We start from the raw sequence: 12,563 nt of genomic DNA, 5'->3' as shown, positions 1-12,563 counted from the left end.
AGTGGAGCGACATAGATTATAGAGTCATAGAGCCATACGGCATAGAAATAGATCCTTCGGTCCAACCATGCTAACCATAATCCCAAGCTAAATTCGTCCCACCTACCCACCTACCCATGCTTGGTATGTATCGCTCCAAATATTTCTTAATAATGTACTTATCCAAACATCTTAAAAACAATGTAACTGTATCTTGGTGATGGTGACCACAATTCTGTGACTTTCACTTTGGTTATGGAGAGAGATAGGTGCGTGCAACAGGGCAGGTTTTACAATTGGGGGAAGGGTAAATACGATGCTGCAAGACAGGATCTGAGGAGCATAAATTGGGAGCATAGGCTGTCAGGGAAGGATGTCGTTGAAATATGGAACTTTTTCAAGGAACAGATACGACGTGTCCTTGATATGTATGTACCTGTCAGGCAGGAAAGAGATGGTCGTGTGAGGGAACCTAGGTTGACGAGAGAGGTTGAATGTCTTGTAAGGAGGAAGAAGGAGGCTTACATAAGGTTGAGGAAACAAAGTTCAGACAGAGCGTAGAGCGTTGGAGGGATACAGGATAGCCAGGAGGGAGCTGAAGAAAGGGATTAGGAGAGCTAAGAGAGGGCATGAAAAATCTTTGGCAGGTAGGATCAAGAATAACCCCAAGGCCTTTTATGCGTATGTGAGAAACATGAGAATGACGAGAACGAGGGTAGGTCCGATCAAGGACAGTAGTGGGAGTCTGCGTATTGAGTCAGAAGAGATAGGAGAGGTCTTGAATGAGTACTTTTCTTCAGTATTTACAAATGAGAGGGACCGTATTGTTGAAGAGGAGAGTATGACATGGACTGGTAAGCTAGAGGAGATACTTGTTAGGAAGGAAGATGTGTTGGGCATTTTGAAAAACTTGAGGATAGACAAGTCCCCCGGGCGTAACGGGATATATCCTAGGATTATGTGGGAAGCAAGAGAGGAAATTGCAGAACCGTTGGCAATGGAGAGTGGCGAATGTTGTGCCCCTGTTCAAAAAAGGGAATAGGGATAATCCCAGGAATTACAGGCCAGTTAGTCTTACTTCGGTGGTAGGCAAAGTAATGGAAAGGGTACTGAGGGATAGGATTTATGAGTATCTGGAAAGACACTGCTTGATTAGGGGCAACCAGCACGGACTTGTGCCTTACAAGTCTTATTGAATTCTTTGAGGAGGTGACCAAGCATGTGGATGAGGGTAGAGCAGTGGATGCAGTGTACATTGATTTTAGTAAGGCATTTGATAAGGTTCCCCATGGTAGGCTTATGCGGAAAGTCAGGAGGCATGGGATAGTGGGAAGCTTGGCCAGTTGGATAGAGAACTGGCTAACCGGTCGAAGTCAGAGAGTGGTGGTAGATGGTAAATATTCAGCCTGGAGCCCAGTTACAAGTGGAGTTCCGCAGGGATCAGTTCTGGGTCCTCTGCTGTTTGTTTTTTTAAATTATTGACTTGGAAGAGGGAGTCGAAGGGTGGGTCAGTAAATTTGCAGACGATACGAAGATTGGTGGAGTTGTGGATAGTGTGGAGGGCTGTTGTCAGCTGCAAAGGGACTTAGGTATGATGCAGAGCTGGGCTGAGGAGTGGCAGATAGAGTTCAACCCTGTCAAGTGTGAGGTTGTCCATTTTGGAAGGACAAATAAGAATGTGGAATACAGGGTTAACGGTAGGGTTCTTAGTAAGATGGAGGAGCAGAGAGATCTTGGGGTCTATGTTCATAGATCTTTGAAAGTTGCCACTCAGGTGGATAGAGCTTGTAAGAAGGCCTATGGTGTATTAGTGTTCATTAGCAGAGGGATTGAATTCAAGAGTCGTGAGGTGATGTTGCAGCTGTATAGGATCTTGGTAAGGCCACATTTGGAGTACTGTGTGCAGTTCTGGTCGCCTCATTTTAGGAAAGATGTGGAAGCTTTGGAGAGGGTGCAGAGGAGATTTACCAGGATGTTGCCTGGAATGGAGAATAGGTCATACGAGGATAGGTTGAGAGTGCTAGGCCTTTTCTCATTGGAACGGCGAAGGATGAGTGACTTGATAGAGGTTTATAAGATGATCAGGGGAATAGATAGAGTAGACAGTCAGAAACTTTTTCCCTGGGTACAACAGAGTGTTACAAGGAGACATAAATTTAAGGTGAAAGGTGGAAGGTATGGGGGGGATGTCGGGGTAGGTACTTTACCCAGAGAGTGGTGGGGGCATAGAATGTGCTGCCTGTGGGAGTGGCAGAGTCAGAATCATTGGTGACCTTTAAGCGGTAATTGGATAGGTACATGGATAGGTGCTTAAGCTAGGACAAATGTTCGGCACAACATCGTGGGCCGAAGGGCCTGTTCTGTGCTGTATTGTTCTATGTTCTATGTACCCACATCCACTACATCCTCTGGAAGTTCATTTCGCACACAAACTACTCACTGTGTAAAGAAATTGCCCCTCATGCCTTTTTAAAATCTTTCTCCTCACCTTAAAAATATGTCCTTTTGTCTTGAAATTCCCCACCCGAAGGAAAAAACACCTGCCATTCACCTTATCGATGCCCCTCATGATGTTATAATTCTCTAAAAGGTCGCCCCTCAACTTCCTACTCTCTTGTGAAAAAAAGTCCCAGCCTATCCAGCCTCTCCTTATAACGCAAACCCTCTATTCCTAGCAACATCCTGGTAAATCTCTTAAGAACCCATCTCCAGCTTAATAATATACTTCTTATAATAGGGAGACCAGAACTGGACGCAGTACCCCAGAAGAGTTTGGCAAGGTGGAATGAGAGGCATGGATGAAGCATGGGGAATGGGTGGCCTTGGGGGTCTTGACAGCACCAGACCACCAAAGTGGATCTTTTAAACAGTGTTGGTTCTTAGTGTTCACTGTGAGTGCTTCCTCACTGTGACCAAGGGAAACAGGTCCAACTCCAGTTAAGTATCTGCACCACCTCAGTTGATCAGCGCAGTAAGGAAATTATCACGTAGGTGCAGCAGCAATTGGACAGGCAAATAGCATGTTAGCTTTTGTTTCAAGAATGGTTGAGTATAAGAATTCGGAAGACTTAGTGTAACTTTCTTTGACTTTGGTGAGACTACAATTCAAATTATTGCCTATAGTTTTAGGACCCTTACTTGAGGAAGGATATCCTTGCCTCAGAAACCTGCAGGAAAGGTTAACAAGACAGATTCTGTGTTCTCCAAACAGATGCTGCCAGACCTGCTGAGTTTCTCCAGCAATTTCTATTTTTGTTTGTTTCAGATCGCCAACATCTTTGTTTTATCTGTGAATATTTTCTTGTTTTGAAGACTGGCTTAATTTTTTTTAAAATACATGTTCTCTTTTTGTAACCTCTTATTAAAAAAAACAACAAAAAAAGTTCTTTTAGTATTTGTAACATTTTGTTTTCTTGCAATGGAAAGGAAGGCCTCTACATTAATAACAATTTAGGGTAAGTAACTTAACCATGTTAGAGTCGCAGAGTCATACAGTATGGAAACAAACTCTTTGGTCCAACTCGTGCACGCCAACCAGATTTCCCAAACTAAACTAGCCCCACTTGCTTACGTTTGTCCCATATCCTTCCAAACCTTTCCTATTCACGTACCTGCCCAAATGTTTTTTAAATGTTGTAACTGTACCTGAACCCACCACTTCCTCAGGCAGTTTATTCCACGCATAAACTATCCTTTTTCTGAAAAGGTTGTCACGTGGATCCCTTTTCAATCTTTCTCCTCTTGCCTTAAAAATATGCCCTCGAGTTTTGAACTCCTCCACCCGAGGGAAAACGTTCTTCATTCACCCAGAAAGACCTACTATTCCCAACAGTCAAACTTGAGCTGTCACTTACATATAAACTGAAGCCTGTTGTTTAATTTTGAGTTATTTCTTTCTCTCAACTATATCCAACCAACTTACAAAATTACATGAACATAGCTTGTCATGAGAATCTGAAATGCAGCTGTTTTACTCAACTGCTTATGTACTGTGATTCGATTTAAAGCACATCACAAAATGAAACTTCCTTTCTTGTATTTTCTCACTGGAGTCTTAAACTAGGACATCAATTTATGCGGTGTAAGCAAGGCCCTTGTGCTCTTTCTGCAATCTACAGGTCTATCTGACAGGAATCTCATTAGTACATATGAAGTAAGTGAAGGGAATTATTACACAATCAATATTTTTTCCACTCAATAAACTAAACTAAAATACTCAGCTTAATGCTTCTTGATGAAGGGACATTAGAAAATATATGCCAAAGTTGCATACCAAATATTTACCTAGTTACTAACTTCATATGTAAAAAGTAAGCAGAAAGCTGTGTAAACAGAACACTAAAGTTAAAATACATGGTAAAATGCTCTTTCCAGGACATTACCTTTATCCCATTTGCACAATTAGGCAATGGCTTTGCAGAACCAAATGACACACAAAGGTCAGTCTGGTTTTATCGTGGTTACCCCGCAGAGAGTTCAGCATCAGAAGTTAACTAAATGCATTTTTCATCTAATAATGGCGTGTATCAATTCCATCTTCTATCCTACTGTTCAGGCTGCTTACCATACCTGTAATGAATAGAGCAATGTAAGTCAATCAGGCAATAATGTATTTGTCAAAATTCATTTGATTCTAGGATATCATATGATATTTTCAGGTCTCGATTATTTTAAGTGAATTACTATATCAGTTGTACATTTGTGTGACAAATGTAATGTTTTAACTGAATGTATTAATAATCTGTGTTTTTTTTCCTCAAACTGTAGGTTACTTCATAAATTGTGTCAAATTGATAGTTATTTGATTAAATTGATGTTATCCTTTTAATTGCATTAACAATTTCTGCATTAAAAATTAAAATATGTGAACCTTTCCATAATATTCTTTCTTGCAAGAAACATTGTCATCACATCACTCATCATTATTTAATTTTCTATCTCCATGTTTTGCTGAATGTTATTACATCTGGTTACGTTTCATTTAATCCTGCTATCTGTTGTATAAATATATTGATCCATAATCTGTTAAAAATCAGGAAGTTAGTGAATATTTCTTTGACATGTCACACTTACTTCCTGTCATGCTTTCCAGATACATTTTGTTAATTTGACAAGCACAAACCTATTATTCTGACAGTAGTAGCGCTATTTATATGGTACAACATCCCACTGGGGGAAGACAATGGCCTTGTGCTTTTATTGCTGTTAATCCAGAGACCCAGACCATGTTCCAGTGACCCAGGTTCAGCAGATGGTGGAATTTGAATTCAATAATGAAAAGAAATTGGAATGAGATGTCTAATGATGACCATAAATCCAGTGTCAATTGTGAGGAAAATCCCATATGGTTCACTATTGCCCTTTAGGAAAGGAAACTGCCGTTCTTACCTGGTCTGGCCTACATCTGACTCCAGACCCACAGCAATGTGGTCGACTCTTAAATGTCATCTAGGAAATTAGGGATGGGCAATAAATGCTACCTCATGCAATAAGTGAATTAAAAAAAACAGTCTTGAGTTCATCATGGACATTATCATGGGCACTTTATCAATACATAAACAGAGGATTTACTATTTGACCACAAGCAAATCTGATAAACCATATCCCTCCAATTTTCTCACATCTTCTGAGATTAAATATCCACTGTGCTCTTACTTGTCCTCATGTTTGTGTCTTTTCTGGTTCGCCATCTTCAAAACTGAATTGGAGATAGTAAGCCAGATGAATGATCACAAAGGATTATGGTAGTGACTTTGCAGGAGGTGGCATGGTGCAATCAGGGAAATGCAAATGTTGCAGGTCCGAGAGAAAGAAACCTAAGCTCTGATATTAAACAGATAGGATGCTGATAGCCCCACACTGGGCAGCGTCACTGGGACCCATGCCAGTTGGAGGAGATGTGTGGGAGAACATATTTCTGGCTGTCTCAGAATGGTAACCATTGAATGCTTATCCTTAAGTAGCAATAGAGTTGGTAACAGTAAATTGTGCATAAGAGAAAGAGTAAACTCATCAGGATGTGGAATGGAGGTCAAGAAAACAGAGTGTGGGAATAAAAAGTGTAATTGTAGGAAGAGAAACAATTTTATAAATTGGTTACAGGAGCTATAAAGAGGGAGGAAAGAAACATGGGGATTCCATTAAAAGGAGTAGCGAGTGAAGAGTAAGTCCTGTTCAGAAACTGAGAGAAAGAGAGAGAAAAACTTTTGAGCAAAAGACTGAGGAAAATAGCAGAAGACAAAAAAAAAGCATGAGGGAGTGGAAAAGTCTAAGATTGTAGATGATAAGCAAAGGGAGACATCGAGACAGAAAGAATGTGAGATAAGCAGAGTGATGCATTTATGTAAGGAGAAATGCTTTCATTGTCCCTGAACAATGTCACAGGACAACAGCGAGTCATCTTTTACTCTTCTCAGATGTGATTTTAACAAGATCCATGAATCCTGTTTGGTCACAAAATTCTTCAACACAACCAATGAAGAAATATCAGTCCAAAAAAAGTTTGCTTTCCTATTTAAAGCATGCTTATTTCTTGCAATTACGCTATTGTTCAACTGTTTTATGCTTGCCAGAATCTAATTGGGAATGAAGTGTTTTCCCTTTACTTTGCACATCTAACTCTAGTGCAGGATGTAATTATTTCAAGAGTAAAAAAAAGGGTGTTGAAAATTCGTTTCTTACAAACGAGAAGGTTTTGACAGATCCTTGACTGCATGTTGATACTGAATCTCCTTACACACTCTACTTGGAATATAACATAACTAAAGTAAAGCAAACATTATTTTAACCAGTACCTTACGAATCAGCACACTCAATAAACTGGCCAAACTTATACACCTCAATACTACGAAGTTTGTTGTATTATTCTGTCTATTTATTACAGTTTTTAAAAAATTATTTACCTCAGTGTAAAGATACCTGTTGTTCAGTTGAATGGCCAAACCAAATCTCAACAATTCCAAGTCAATCTCTCCTCAAATACGGCGATGTCCAAGTGGTCAGTGAGAAGGCTCTCTGCTGGTAAGTTTTATTTTATTATTGAAGTGGTTTGTGCTGTAAATAAAATATAACAGGGATGTGTATACCCTCTGCATTATGTTTCTATCACTGTACTTAGTGTGCGTGCTTTTACATTGATTATGTGGAGCTTTTGATGATCCGGAATATTTGATCAATCAGCACACCCCTGGTCCCATAGGTGCCAGATGACAAAATGTTTACTGTGTTTCAATTGGTATGGCAAGACAATACAAAATTTTCTCCTCACTGGTTTCAGTAGGGGTCCCTTTCATGTGAATACCATACACTTCACAGCTGCATTCAATATTGCACCATCATAATCACTGTGACACCAGCGCAAAGATTCATCATGATTCAACAGGAGGCTAATAAATGACAGAAATGGGATTAGCACATTAGCTGAATCAGAAGGCTTCTTTTTGTCAAGTTTGTGTTGAGTTGAATGTGTTTAGAGGGTTTCTCATCATGAGGCCTTGTACCCTACTTACCAAACGTACTTCATGACTACCTACACTACCAGTATTGGAGTCTCTCTCACCCACTTCTGGCATCATCTTACCCAGAATAACTCATCACTCACTGGCTAGCAGCTGAAAGACCAGCACCCCTTGCTGCCCACACCATCTGTTAAAGGCCACCTGGGTGAGCACTGGCATTCCTATGCTGCCCTGCTCTGTCGAGGACACTCATTTAGAAGATGTCAGGGAAGGGGAAAATGGTGCTGTGATTGTAAGTCAGGGACTTTGAGGTCCTTGTGAAGAGGGTGGTGAAGGGCTATCCTGTTCCTGGAGGACTGGCAGAGGGGACTATGCCACCAGATCCTGGAAGCCTGGTCCAAGGACATCACCTCAGTCATTGTCGTCTCTCCTGTGAAGACGAATGGCCAGCAGTGCCATTCTGCAGGAGTAAGTGCCACACTCACTGCTGCTTCAGGCAGCCTTTGTGACTGCACCCAACTCCCTCCAAGGCTCACGCTCTGTCATTCTCACTTTTCCTGCCCCACCTTTCCTGACTCGCTCTCATTCCCTCTCAGCTTCCCCACCATTTCCCTCTGTGCTGCTGCTTACTCACTCGTGTGGGGCACCTCACCAATTTGCAACCACCTGCACCAGCTATGCCACCCACTTCTATCTCACTCAATATTTCCCTTTCCAGGAGAAGACAGCCCACCATGGGACAGAGAGCCTTAGCGGTGAAGGGGTGCGCGACATCAGACTCCTCAACCCCTAGGAGGAGTAAATTCTGTCCTTCACATGTGAAGACTGGGACTCCTCCTGTAGGGATGCAGAGGCAGCCTTATCCTGTCAGCCGAGTAAGTTCCACACTCGTTCGACCGAGACAGATGACTGGGTCCTTACCCTCCCACTGAAGGTTCTTAGCATAGTTCTGGGAATTGCAACTGTAAGTAGAATCCCTACAGTGTGGTGGCAGGTCATTCAGCCCATCAAGTTCACGCCAATCCTCTGAAGACCATCCACACCCATCCCTTACCCCACATTCCCCATGGCTAACCCACCTAGCCCGCACATCCATGGGCACTACGGGCAATTTAGCATGACCAAAGCACTTGTCCTGAACATTTTCTTTAGGAACCATTGGAGGAAATCAGAACACCCAGGAGAAACCCACGTAAGACATGGGGAGAATGTGTAAGCTCCACAAGGACACTCACCTGAGGGTGAAATTGAACCCAGGTCCCTAGCGCTGTAAAGCAGCCATGCTAACCACTGAGCCACCAAGTTGCCCCTGAGTGGACTTTCTGAATTCTGGAGGTCAGCGGGCATTTGGTTTCTCACTATCCTCTGCAGAGAACTGAACCAATCCTGCCTGACTGGACTAACCCGACTCCCACGCCATTCCTTTCCATTCCAGTCACTCAAATGGATTTCACAGTGCCCTGGTCAATGATTTATCCACCTTGTAGCCCCTACTTACATCCAGACGTGATGAAAAGGCTCCTGTACTCTGGACTCCCTATTTGTCTCAGCTGCAGCCACAATTGCGTGTCTTTGACCACCAATCAAATCAAAAGATCCAATCCCAATGGCTGCAACCACCTAAGTTTCACAGATGGTCAGCACATCCCATCTCTGTAAGCTTTCAGATAAGTCATGGTTAGATTGGAGACTGGAAGGGAGGTCATCTGAAATTTAGATGGACATTCCCTCCCCCACTCCCACTGGAAAGTGTCCCCTAGTGGAGACCTACAAAATATTGCCTTCCAACATCGGCCTTGATCATTTCAATGTATGCCTGTACCTCATTTATTTAACTTTGAATATTATTTCTCCTAATAATGGAATTTACCCAATCTGTAAACTCTGTCACGCTGACAATTATTTTCTTTCCATTTATCCCTTGTCTTAAAGCTTTGGATTTGGTTCTATTTATTTTTTTACACAAGTAACCAACTGTCCCAAGAAATGAGAAGACAGAAAACAGAAGATTATAGACCATTATTAATGAGGTCATTTCAGGATACTTAGTAAACCAAAATGTGGTCGGGCAGAATCAATGTGACTTAATGAAAGAGAAATTGTGTTCAACTAATCTATTAGAGTTTTGAGGAGGTAAATCTCTTCTGAACCCTCTCTAGCTTAATAATTTCCTTCCTATAACTGGGCAACTAGAAGTATGCAGTACCCCAGAAAAGGCCTCACCAATGTTCTGTACAGCCTCAACATAATGTTCCAACTCCGATACTCAATGGTTTGAGGAATGAAAGCATGCTAAACACATGTGACACAAATTCTGAAAAATTATGTACATGAAGCCCTAGGTTTCTCTGTCTACAACATTACCCAGGGCCTTGCCATTAATTGTGTAAGTCCTGCCCTTGTTTGTTTTTGTTTTGCCACTCCTCAGCTCATTGACTCAATCAATCAAAATCTCTTTGAAATTTTAGAAAACCTTCTTCAATGTCCACTATTCCACCAATTTTGGTGTCATCCACAAACTTACTAACCAATTCCCCTAAATTCTCATCCAAGTCATTTATATAAATGACAAACAAAAATGGACCCAATGCTGAACTGCCTGGAGTACCGCTAATCACAGGCCTCCAGTTCGAAAAACAACCCTCCACCACTACCCTCTCTCTCCTATTGTCAAGCCAATTTTGTATTCAATTGTCAAGCTCACTTTGCATCCCATGTGATCTAACTTTACTAATTAGTCTACCATGCGGGAACCTTGTCAAAGGTTTTACTAAAGTCCAAAGAAACAATGTTTACCGCTCTGACCTCATCAATCTTTTTGGTTACCTCCCCAAAAAAACTCAATCAAGTTTGTAAACTTGACTTCCCTCACACAAAACCATGCTGACTATGCTTAATCAGTCCTTCCCTTTCCAAATGCATCTTACCTTTCAGAATCACCTCCAACAACTTAACCACCATCCATGTCAGATTTACAGGTCTATAGTTCCCAGGATTCTCCGCACACCTTTCCTTAAATAAAGGCACAACATTAGCCAACTTCCAGTCATCCGAACCTCACTCATGATAAGAGATGATAGAAATATTTCTACTCTGCAATTTCTTCCTTAGTTTCCCACAACAGTCTGAGATACCCTTGACCAGGTCCTGGAGATTTATCCATCTTTGTGTTTTTTTTAAGACCTCCAGCACTTCCTCTTCTGTATTGTGAACTGTTTTCAAAACATCAATATTTATTTTCCCGAGTTCCCTAGTCTCCATTTCTTTCTCCACAGTAAAAACTGACCCAATATATTTATTTAGTATCTCTTACATATCCTGAAGTCCAACACGTACATGACCTTGTTGACCTTTAAGATGTCCTATTCTCCCTCTAATTGCTTTTTTGCTCTTAATGTATTTGTAGAATCTCCAGATTATCCTTCATCTATTCTACTAAAGTTATCTCATATTCTGTTTTTGCCCTTCTGATTTCCCTTTTAAGAATGCCCTACACACTTTACATTCTTCAATGGATTCATTTGATCCCTGTTGTCTTTATCTATAAACCCTTCTTATTCTTGACTAGAATTTCAATATCTTTATTCATCAATTGTTCTGTACAGTTACCAGCCTTACCCTTCTCTCTAACAGGAATGCAATGCCTTGGAACTCTCATTATCGTACTTTTGAAGGCCTCCCACTTGTCAGTCATCCCTTTACTTGTGAAGAGTCTACTGCAACCAACTTCTGAAAGTTCCTGTGTCATACCATTAAAATTTGCCTTAATTCAATTTAAGAACTTTAACTTTTATGGAGAGGCCTATCTTTTTCCATAACTATTTTAATACTAAAAGAATTATGATCACTAGTCCCAAAGTAGCATTTCAGTCACTTGCCCTGTTTATTTCTCAAGAGAAGGTCAAGTTTTGTTCCTTCTCTAGTAGATACTGTGTACAGTTTTGACCTTGTTATTGGAAACAAGTTATAATTGCTTTTCAAACAGTTCAGAGAAGGTTCTGTCAACTCATTGGGTTGAAGGGTTTATCTAATAAAGAAAGGTTGAACAGGTTTGGCTTACCCAATGAAATTTAGCAGAATGAGAAGTGAGTTTATTGAAACACATAAGATCCTTGATAGAGTGGATACCAGCAGGATATTTCTTTTAGAGGGGGAGAGTAGATTTAGAAGGTACAGGCTTAAGAATGAGAGCTTTCCCTTTTAAGAGAGAGATGAGAATTGTTCTCTCTGAGGGACATTTGAGAGTGGAAATCTCATTTCCAGAAAGCAATGGAAGCTGGGTCATTGAAGTTATTCGAGGCACAGCTGGATAGATTTTTGATAGACCAGGATGGTAAAGGTTATGGGGAGAAAGATAAGAACATGGATTTCTGACAACATCCAGATCAGTCATGATTTACAAATTGATGGAGGGGGCTCAACGGACCAAAGGGTGTACTTTAACTCCTTCCTATGTATAAGAAAAGTAAAGATCCTATAAAAATGCTGGATTATTTCTTAATAAGTAGCAAAAGAAGAAAGAAACCAAGCAATAAGATAAATACAGACTGCAAAACTGAAAAGGAATTCCTGATAGTACATTATCAATTACGATGCTTCCACTCTGTTGAAGCACTATGTCCTAAAGTACGATATTAAACAAATATTGTTAACTAGTTTTGCATATAATGCTATTCAATGTGCTATAATATGAACATCAAGATTTTGGAGGGGGCATATAGAAGAGTGAGGAAACAAAGTCTAGAGGTCAGTTATCTGAAATACAAGGAAACACAAAGAAGACTGAGAATATTAGCAATGAAAAAGGCAGTCCTAGACAATTTATCAGAGTTTTCATTGACTTTATGGAGTGGAAGTGAATCAAACCAGAGGATTAAATCACATAGTAACAGGAAAGATATTTGGTGAGTGTTTGCTGCAGACTGCCTGAGAAGACAAAGAGTTGACAATCTGGAAAGATAATTGAATTGTTTTTTATTTAGTAATAAATTGAGTCAAGGAATAAAGGAGTTGAGTATTCTGTGGCATTCTTTGAACTTTGAAGGTAGACAGATGGGCAACTGGTATAAGTATTCATAAATATTCTCTGTGTTGAAATGGCAAGGAAAAATTGCTGCATTTATTAAA

At 40.6% G+C, this 12,563-nt stretch overlaps 1 long non-coding RNA gene across 1 annotated transcript in view; it reads right to left on the bottom strand.

Moving 5' to 3' along the window:
- The window catches only part of LOC140466629 (uncharacterized), a 45,565-nt gene extending 38,542 nt beyond the window's left edge, over positions 1 to 7,023 (bottom strand). Inside the window, exons 1-2 of the long non-coding RNA XR_011955237.1 lie at positions 6,882 to 7,023; positions 4,362 to 4,548 (exon numbers count right to left, since the gene is read on the bottom strand). This is a non-coding gene — a long non-coding RNA (uncharacterized lncRNA). The remainder of the gene's footprint in view (positions 1 to 4,361; positions 4,549 to 6,881) is intronic.
- Positions 7,024 to 12,563: the final 5,540 nt, after the last annotated feature.

This window comes from Chiloscyllium punctatum, chromosome 44 (assembly GCF_047496795.1).
Source record: "Chiloscyllium punctatum isolate Juve2018m chromosome 44, sChiPun1.3, whole genome shotgun sequence".
Taxonomy (NCBI): domain Eukaryota; kingdom Metazoa; phylum Chordata; class Chondrichthyes; order Orectolobiformes; family Hemiscylliidae; genus Chiloscyllium; species Chiloscyllium punctatum.
This window is presented reverse-complemented; position numbering and strand designations above follow the sequence as displayed.